This window comes from Vombatus ursinus, unplaced genomic scaffold, assembly GCF_900497805.2.
Source record: "Vombatus ursinus unplaced genomic scaffold, bare-nosed wombat genome assembly UNPS02014818.1, whole genome shotgun sequence".
Lineage (NCBI taxonomy): Eukaryota > Metazoa > Chordata > Mammalia > Diprotodontia > Vombatidae > Vombatus > Vombatus ursinus.
Window position 1 is genome coordinate 71,090,126 of NW_020954596.1, and position 10,145 is coordinate 71,100,270.

At 33.9% G+C, this 10,145-nt stretch overlaps 1 protein-coding gene and 1 pseudogene across 1 annotated transcript in view; both read right to left on the minus strand.

Annotated features, from left to right (window-relative positions):
• Window positions 1-10,145, minus strand: part of EPHA5 (EPH receptor A5) — a 458,275-nt gene that overhangs the window by 119,859 nt on the left and 328,271 nt on the right. The gene's annotated exons all lie outside the window — the stretch shown is intronic.
• LOC114023596 lies at window positions 4,508-5,782 on the minus strand (annotated as a pseudogene).

Genomic DNA, 10,145 nt, shown 5'->3' on the forward strand with positions numbered 1-10,145 from the left:
ACACACACACACACACACACACACACACACACACACACATCCTTTTGTTATTTCCTTCTTTTGCTCTCCTCACTTCTTCACTGTATTCAGGGCTTTAGCATAACTAACACTACTTTTGGAGGACAGTATCACACTTTTGCATTCATTCTCTTCTGGGTGACCTTGCTTCTACGTTCTTTATTTATAGTCTAGGTTGGTTGTTAAATTCCTCATACATCTGCATACTGTTGCTCTCTTTAGATCACCTTTCCTCCTTTTTCCTCATTAGAATCATCTCTATTTTTCATAATTCTATTCTATTCTATTCTATTCTATTCTATTCCATTCTTCTATTATTTGAGAACCTTCTTTTTCTTCTGGATTAACTTAGCCTGGAGAGTGTTAGCATGAAGAATCTTATTTAACCTTCCTTTGATGTCTTTGAAATTCTAATGTCCAAAAATCTACATATCAGGTTATTCCCAGAATTCTTCATGTTCTATACCTGAAATCAATCAATCCTCTAGCATTTATTAAGCAATATGAATATGAAGGTGATATTATCAGACATGCAATTTAGGAAAATCAATTTACTAGCTAAGCAGAAGTTGGACTATATTGAGGCAAGAAGACCAACTAGCAGGTTATTACAATCATCCAGGTATGAAGTGAGGAGAGCCTGCACCAAGGTGGGGGCAGCGTCAAAGGAGAAAATAAGTCATATGTAAGAGCTGTTACAAAGGTATATATGACAGGATTTGACAACTAAATATGTGTGAGTTAAAAGTCAATGATGCAATCATGTTTTGAACTTGGGTGACTGGAAGGCTAGCAGCACCCCAGACAGGAATAAGGACGTATGAAAGGGAAAGTTTGGAGAAAATAATGAATTCAATTGTGGCAGTGTTACATTTAAGATGCCACTGGGAGATGTGTTCAAGATGTCAGAGACAGTTATAGACACTAGAATAGATGTCAGCAAACAGGTTAGAGCCAGAGCAGTAGATCTGAGAAGGTCAACCTCCATGTACTCAGGGACTTTTAGAGTCTGTGGATATCCACAGGACCTTAAGAATCACCATATCCAGCCCTGAGGCCTAAACCTTCTCAATGGTGAGAAGTGATAGGAGGTTTGGGAGAGAAGAGTGGAATATCTCCCAGAGACAAGGGTCATATCTTACTTAGTATTCCTGAGTTGCCAAGCCTAAATAAAACTTTTGTTAACCATTGAAAAACCTATCATTGTTTCATTTCATTTCTGAACCAGAACTACCAACCTAGCCTAAATAAGAACCAACCTTTTATAGTTAATATCATTTAAACACTTCCTTCACCCCCCCACACCACAGAACTATTACTGAAGAGAAAAAGTAGTAAAAGACCAGAATGATTTATATGCCAAGATATCAATACACAGAATAGAATGCAAACATTAAAGCTGTAGCTGATGGTTCATTACCACAATATTCCCAATGCCAAAAAAATGAAAAAATATAATTTAATTACTTGTATATGCACAAAACATTTTTGTAGGATAGCAAGCAGAAAAATGATACTTAATAAATTCTCTCAGAAGTTTTTTTTAAGTCATAAGTTCATTATTACTGTAAACTCTACAGAGTAATTAGGACAGATGGATTGTGCTGCATTAAGCAATATAAATGACTATTAAGCACTTTGAAAATAGATGATCATGTAAAAGTAAATGTTACACCACTACCTTGATAATTATAGAGTTTTTCTGGAGCTCTGTAACCCTGAGATGCCCAAGAGCAAACTAATGATTAAATAAAATCAGTCAGAAAGACTCCACTCATGTCTAGCTCTTGAAAGTATTCCTATATTTCTACAGCCGATCCATGTAAACAAAAGTTTTGCCCATTACAGTCATTTCACCCATCAATTTGCTGGGAGGTTACTTAGAATTACTGAAATAAATGTGTGCTCATTTTATAATAACTATCATTAATTATCCAAATTAAATATGTCTCAAAAGAGAAAACAATAACATAAAAGCCTTATTTATCATGAGAGTCATTTTCATTATAGCTTGTGAAAAGAGTCATCAAAATCATCATGATCATGCCTCCTAATACTCTAGCCTTTTAATATATCAGAATATTTTTTAACTGAATTAGATGCCCTAGGATCAAGTTCTAAGGATTTTCCTGTGTATTATGACCATAGTCATGGGTTAACTGATGGAAAATGAGCAAGATGTGCTCAAGAATCAACTCATATTTTTTTAAAGACAAGTTTCCTTGAAAACACATACACACACGCATACACACACACACACAACAAAACAACAACAAAAACACTCTTTTTCTAATATAAAGCTATAAAGCCATAGTTCTTCAAAGTAGGTGAGTAAAGAACAATCATGACCTTGAGACTAATGCTAGGGCCTTTGAATCTATAGAGAGGGCATAAATTCTTTGGCAACTATTACCCTCAACTCTTGCAGTATGTGTTTTTAAGGGGTCTGTTAACTGTTCTTATTATTCTTGTTGTTGTTCAATTGTTTCAGTTGTGTTTGACTCTTCATGACCTCTTTGGGGTTTTCTTGGCAAAGATATTGGAGCGGTTTGTTATTTCTTTCTCCAGCTCATTTTCTTTAATTTAGAAAGTACGTTAATTTGTGGAATAAAAATAAGCATTTTCGTAACACATAGTACAATTCAAAATATGATTGTACATGAAACTGCAAATCTACTATGCACAACTTGTGGTTCCTTACAAATATACAACAAAATTATCATATAAATTTCTTTCTGTTCTTCCCTCCCCCTACTGTAAAGATAATTATCATTAGACACAAATAGTTATACACACATATACACTCATGCATATATACAAATAGGTATACACACATATATACATATGGGTATATACACACATACATATGTACATATATGTACACACATATGTATACATATATACATTATTATTCTATACATATTTATCAGTTCTTTCTCTGGATGAAGATAGTGTCTTTCTTTGTATGCCCTTTCTAGTTTATTTTGATATTTATAATTGACAAAATAACATATTCGTTCAAAGTCATTTTAAAAACAATATTGCTGTTACTATATACAACGTTCCTTGGTTCTGCTCATTTCACTCTGTATTGTTTTATGCAAGACTTTACATGTTTTTCCAAAATCATTGAGCTAATAATTTCTTACAGTATAGTAGTATTCCATCACAATCATATACCACAACTTGTTCAGCCATTCCCCAATCATTTCTTGATCACATTCAAAGTTGTAATTACTATTCTTGAATTTCCTTCCAACTTATTTTACCCACTATTTTCCTTCCCACTCTCTCTTTTCACCCTATTCTTGTTACCTTATCTTCCCTCCCTACTGTTTTATTCCCTATTTTACCCTCCTCTCCAAAAAAGTATCTCCTTTATCAATTTATCCCAACTTCTTATTTTTTTTACATTTTTATTTAAACTTTTGAGTTACAAATTCTATCCCTGCCTCTCTTCCCTTCCTCTTCTTCTTGACTTCCCTTCTCCCTGAGACTGTAAGCAATCAGATATAGGTTATACAAGTGCAAATATGTAAAACATTTCCAAATTAGTCATTTTGTACAAGAAGACTCCAATAAAGGGAAAAAAAAAGAAAGAAGGAAAGTGAAAAATAGCATGCTTCAGTCTATATTCCATCAATATCAGTTCTTTTTCAGGAGGCATAGTATGCTTCATCATTAGTCCTTTGGGATTATTTTGGATCATTGTATTACTGAGAATAGCTAAATCATTCACTGTTTTTCAATGAACTATGTTGCTGTTACTGTCTGCAATATTCTCTTGATTTTATTCACTTTACTATGCATCAGTTCAAGTAAGTCTTTCTGGGTTTTTTCTGAAATCAGCCAGGTTGTCATTTATTATAGCACAATAATATTCCATTTGAACCATTTTACCATTATTGTTTAGCCATCCCCCAATTAATGGGCAACCATTTGATTTTCACTTTTTTTTAAACTTAAAAGGCATTTCAATTTAAATAAAGACATTTCATGGAAGATCAAAAACATTTCACATAATTTTATTCAGTCCTAACAATTCAGGAAGATGTTTTATTTAATGTCATTCCAATGAATTTCTTTCATTCTGCATGCAAAGAACTGTAGTTCTTTCTGTTGCCCCTTGATGACATCATCCTGTCCTGGACTTTCTCTAACACGTCATTAGAATGAAAGCTGCACAAGAAATTCTAGAAAAATTGCACACGCAGTAAAGGGACACAAGAAAGTGCTTGTACTTTTGAATTGGATGATTCTGGGGCAGGACACCTGAGTAAAGTCATTTGGCTTTAAACAGTGGCCCAGGAGAGCTCAGGTGCATGCAAAGAGCTTTGATGACTGGAGAGCAATGGCCGTAGTGAATTACCTAAGGAATCTCACTTTGCTTCACTGGTTCTTTTATCTCAGGTAAAACAGAAATCAGGAAAAATGAAGACTAAGCACAAGATGACCTATAACATATATTCACCAGCGGCCAAGGCTGTGTTTACCAGTTCTGGTTGTCCCACCCTTTGTCAGAGGATGCTGCTGCTTTGGCTGCCTTCTTCAGGGCCTTAGTAGTTTTGCCTTTCCCTCTTTCCCAGTTGGTTTCCCTGTTCTCCCAGCTGTCACTGTTATCACTGTTTTTGTTGTTAGAGACTGTTCCTGAACCCCAGATATGCCAGCTATTTGAGCTCTTCTTCTCTGTGGAATTGTCTGCATACGTCCAGGTGTCATTGCTAAGTGATTTATGAATATTGGGAAGATCTGAGTTTCCAAAAGATTCCCAGAAATTCTGATCTATAGCACTGTTCTGGTAATGTCCTCCTCCACTGCTCTGTAACTATCACCCTCAGGTGGTCTCTCTGAGGGCTCATCTGTTATTCCTAAAAAGAAGGTAGTGACATCTCTCCATCCTTTACTGCCAACCTCCTGAACCTTGGTTGCCAAATGAGATACTCCACTGGACACATCATCAAAAAATCTTTCCCTCTTTGACCTTTTCCTGTGCAGGTCTGAGAATATTTTCATTTCAACTGTGCCCTAACTCTGAAGTCTTTTGACTTGCTTGGGATCCAAATTTTGTAGCACCTTCTTTAGCCATGGAAGCAAACTTGCTTTTTGAAGCAGTTGTAAAACTGCTCTAGCCTGAATACAGTGATGACATGGCATCATTGAGGAAGTCATCATCTTTTTTTTTTTCTGAGGGGGTACTGTGTTACCAAAACTAACATAGTGATTCTCTTGGCCTCCTTGTTATGAATTGATATCATCATTCAACCAATCTTCAAAAGCTTTGTCTGAAGAGGCAGCTGTATTTTGTGATTTGCCAGAAGTATGGTGAGCTGAGGATAGCACCATTTTAGACTGAGGTGGAGTCCAGTTTTGAGCAGAAGATGTTTCAAGTGACCATTCTTTTCCTTCAGCTAATGTAGCTACCTTGTCCCTAAAAAGAGTTGCAGCTTTGCTGTTGTATTTCTCCTGCGTTGACCAACAAGAATCATAATCATCTTGGGATTCCAGGAATTCTTGAAATCTGGTATTTCCCCCAGCCTTCATCTTTTCAAGCTCAATGTAACTTCCATTTGTCCATGGTAACAGAGTGCACAAAGTTGAGGTGAACTACCAGGCCTCGATGTTTCTCTGAGCATTCCGGGCAGATCCAAATCCCATAGGTCACACTCACCCACTGGGGATTAAATGTTCCACGCTCAAAACAGACATTGTTTTCGTCTTGTGCTCTGACTTCTTTAAGAACCTTCCTTGTTCTCAGACTTGCCATGATTCTGGAGGAACTGAAGGTGGCAGGAGGGCTTGACCAGGCTGAGGGCTGGGGCAGAGGGGTCAGAGCCTCCAATGCCCCCGGTGGCCTGAGGAGGCAAAGAGTCACTAGAGAAGCCTCGGCGGCCACAGTATTCACAACTATACCGCAGCTGCCATCTTCTGGCTACAGTGCAGTTTGCAAGGCATTAGGGGTAGGCTCTTCTGATTTCCACTTCTTAGTCATCACAAAAAGAGAGCTGGCATAATTTTTTTTTTGTACAAATAAGTCCCTTTCCCTTTTTTATGATCTCTTTGGGATACTGATCAATGCACTGAAGCCTATTTTCAAATAATTCTCCAGAATGGCTGGATCAGTTCACAACTCCACTAATAGTGTATTAGTGCCCCAGTTTTCCCATCCCCTCCAACATCCAACACTTTCCTTTTTTTTCTCATGTTATCCATTCTGATAGATGTGAGGTGGTATTTTTCTGATCAATGATGATCTAGAGCAATTTTTTATATGCTATAGACAGCTTTGATTTTTTTGTCTGAAAAATGCCTGTTCATATCCTCTGACTATCAAATATTGAATGACTTGTATTTTTTATGAATTTGACTCAGTCCTCTACATATTTGAGAAATAAGGCCTTTATCAGAGATACTTGTTGCAAAAATTTTTCCCAGTTTTCTGTAATGTTGCTTGCATTGATTTTGTTTGTGCAGAAACTTTTAATTTCATCTAATCAAAAGTATCTATTTTATATTTTAGTGCTCTCTATATCTTCTTTGGTCTTAAATTATTCCCTTATCCATAAATCTGGCAAATAAACTATTCCATGCTCTCTTAATTTGCTAATGGTATCACCCTTTATGTATAAATCATGTACCCGTTTTGATCTTACCTTGATATATGGTGTGAGATGATGGTCTATAGCTAGTTTCTGCCATACTATTTTCCAGTTTTCCAAGTAGTTTTTGTCAAAGAATGAGTTTTTGTTCCAAAAGTTTGGATCTTTGGGTATATCATATGCTAGATTACTGTGGTCATTTTCTATAATGTAATCTGTACCTAATCTATTCCACTGATCCATCACTCTTATTTCTTAGTACCAGATTGTTTTGTTAATTACTACTTTATAATACAATTTGAAGTCTGGTACATCTAGATCACCTTATTTAACATTTTTTTCATTGATTCCCTTAACATTCTCAAACTTTTGTCCTTCCAGATTAATTTTGTTATTTTTTTTCTAGCTCTATAAAATATTTTTCACAGTTGATTGGCATGACACTGAATAGATTAATTTAGGTAGAACTGTCATTTTTATTATATTGGTTTGGTCCATCCATGTAATATGTTCTTAATTATTTAGACCTGACTTTATTTGTGTGAAAAAAAAAGTATTTTATACTTGTATTCATATAGTTCCTAAGTTTGTGTTGGCAAGTGACCTCCAAAGTATTTTATATTGTCTACAGTTATTTTAAATGGAATTTCTCTTTCTATCTCTCACTGCTGGACTGTGTTGGTAATACAGAGAAATGTTGATGATTTATGTGGGTTTATTTTGTATTCTGCAACTTTGCTAAAGTTGTTAATAATTTCAATTAGTTTTTTAGTTGATTCTCCACGATTTTCTAAGTATAACATCATATCATATGTAAAGAGTTATAGTTTTGTTTCCTCATAGCATATTCTAAGATCTCTTTTTCTCTTATTTCTATAGCTAGCATTTCTAGTACACTATAAAATAAGAGAGGTGATAATGAGCATCTTTGTTTCACTCTTGATTTTATTGGGGAGGCTTCTAGTTTATGCCATTACAGATAATGCTTACTGATCATTTTAGATAAATATTACTTATAATTTTAAGGTAAGTTCAATTTATTCTTATGCTCTCTAGTGTTTTCAGTAGGAATGGGAATTGTATTTTGTCAAAGTCTTTTTGCATATATTGAGATAAACATGATTTTTGTTCGGTTTATTATTGATATGGTCAATTATGCTGATAGTTTTCCTAATATTGAACCAGCTCTACATTCCTAGAATAAAACCCACCTGGTAACAGTCTATAATCCATGTGACATATGGCTGTAATTTCTTTCCTGGTATTTTACTTAATATTTTTGCATCAATATTCGCTAGGGAAATTGGTCTATGATTTTCTTTCAATGCATTGGCTCTTACTGGTTTAGTTATTAGCACCATATTTGTATCATAAAAAAATGATAGGACTCCTTCTTTGCCTTTTTTTCCCAAATAGTTTATAGAGATTGGAATTAATTATTCTTTAAGTGTTTGGTATTCACTTGTGAATCTATCTGGACCTGGGGTTTTCTTTTTAGGAAGTTCATTGATGGCTTCTTCAATTTCTTTTTATAAGATTGAGTTATTTAAGTATTTCATTTCTTCTGTTAATCTGGATATATATATACATATATATACATACATACATATACATTTGTATCATAAAAAAAATGATAGGACTCCTTCTTCACCTTTTTTTTCCAAATAGTTTATATAGTATTAGAGTTAATTGTTCTTTAAGTGTATAGTATTCACTTGTGACTCTATCTGGTCCTGGGGTTTTCTTCTTAGAAAGTTCATTGATGGATTGTTCAGTTTCTTTTTCTAAGATTGGGTTATTTAAGTATTTCATTTCTTCTTCTGTTAATCTGGATATATATATATATATATACACATCCATATACATATATACATGTATGTATGTGTGTATATATGTATGTATATATGTGTGTGTGTATATATATATATATATAATTTTTGTAGATATTCATCCATTTCACTTAGATTGCCAAATTTATTGGCATATAATTGAGTAAAATAGCTCCTAACAGTTATTTTAATTTCCATCTTCATTGGTGGTGACCGCCTCCTTTATTTTTGATACTAGTAATTTGGTTCTCTTTCCTTTTTTAATTCAAATTAATTAAAGGTTTCTCTATTTTACTTTTTTCATAAAACCATCTTCTAATTTTATTTGTTATTTCAATGTTTTCTTAATTCAAATTTTACTAATCTCTCCTTTTATTTCTAGGATTTCCAGTTTAGTGTTATGGTGTTTAATTAGGGATTTTTAATTTGTTCTTTTTCTAGTTTTTTTTTAGTTGCATGCCCAATTCATTGATCTGCTTTTTCTCTATTTTATTGATATAAGCAATTAGAGTTACAAATTTTCCAATAAGTATGACTTTTCTATGTCCCATACATTTTGGTATGTTGTCTTATTGTTGTCATTTTTTTCATGAAATTATTGATTGTTTCTAAGATTTGTTCTTTGATTCACTTTCTTTTAAGCATTAGATTGTTTAATTCTCAATTAATTTTAATCTCTTTCTGTTGTCCATTATTACATGTAATATTTATTGCATTATGATCTGATAAGGGTGCATTTACTATTTCTGCTTTTCTGCATTTTGTTTTGAGGTTTTTATGTCCTACTATATGGCCAAATTTTGTGTAAGTGCCATGTACCACTGAGGAAAAAATATATTTTCTTATTTGCATTCAATTTTCTCTAGAATCTGTCATATCTAACATTTCCAGAATTTAATTCACATCCTTAAATTCTTTCTTTTTTTTTTTGTTCAATTTATCTAGTTAGCAGTGGGAAATGTTGAAGTTCCCACCTGTATAGTCTTATTGTGTATTTCCTCCTGCAATTTATTCAACTTCTTCAAAAAATTAGATGCTATACTCTTTGGTGAATATATGTTTAGGGTTGATATCACTTCATTGTCTGTGGTACCATTTAGCAAGATGTAGTTTCCTTCTTTATCTCTTTTAATTATATCTATTTTTCCTTTTGTTTTGTCTGAGATCATGATTGCTACCTCTGCTTTGTTTGCTTGAGCTAGTTTATAACAGGTTCTGCTCCAGACCCTTACCTTTACCCTGTGTTTATCTCTTTGCTACTAATGTGTTTCTCTTAAACAGCATATTGTAAGATTCTGCTTTTTAACTCATTCTTCTATATGCTTCCATTTTATGGGTGAGTTCATCCCATTCACATTTATAGTTATAATAACTGTGTATTTCCCTTCATGTTATTTTTCCCTTGTTTATTCTCCCTTCTCTCTTACACCTGACCTTTTCCCTCCTAACAAATGTTTTACTTCTGAACTCTTCTTCAATATACCCTCCCTTTTATCAGTCTCCCTCCCTTTCTATTATCCCTGTCCTTTTTTACTTCTTTATAAAGTAAGATAGATTTCTATATCCAACTGAGTATGCATGTTATTCCCTCTTTGAGCAAATTTTGATGAGAGTAAGGTTCAAGCTATATCTGCCACCCCACCATCTTCCCCTGCATTATAATAGCTCTTTCATTATGTGGGACTGTTTTCCCCCATTCAAT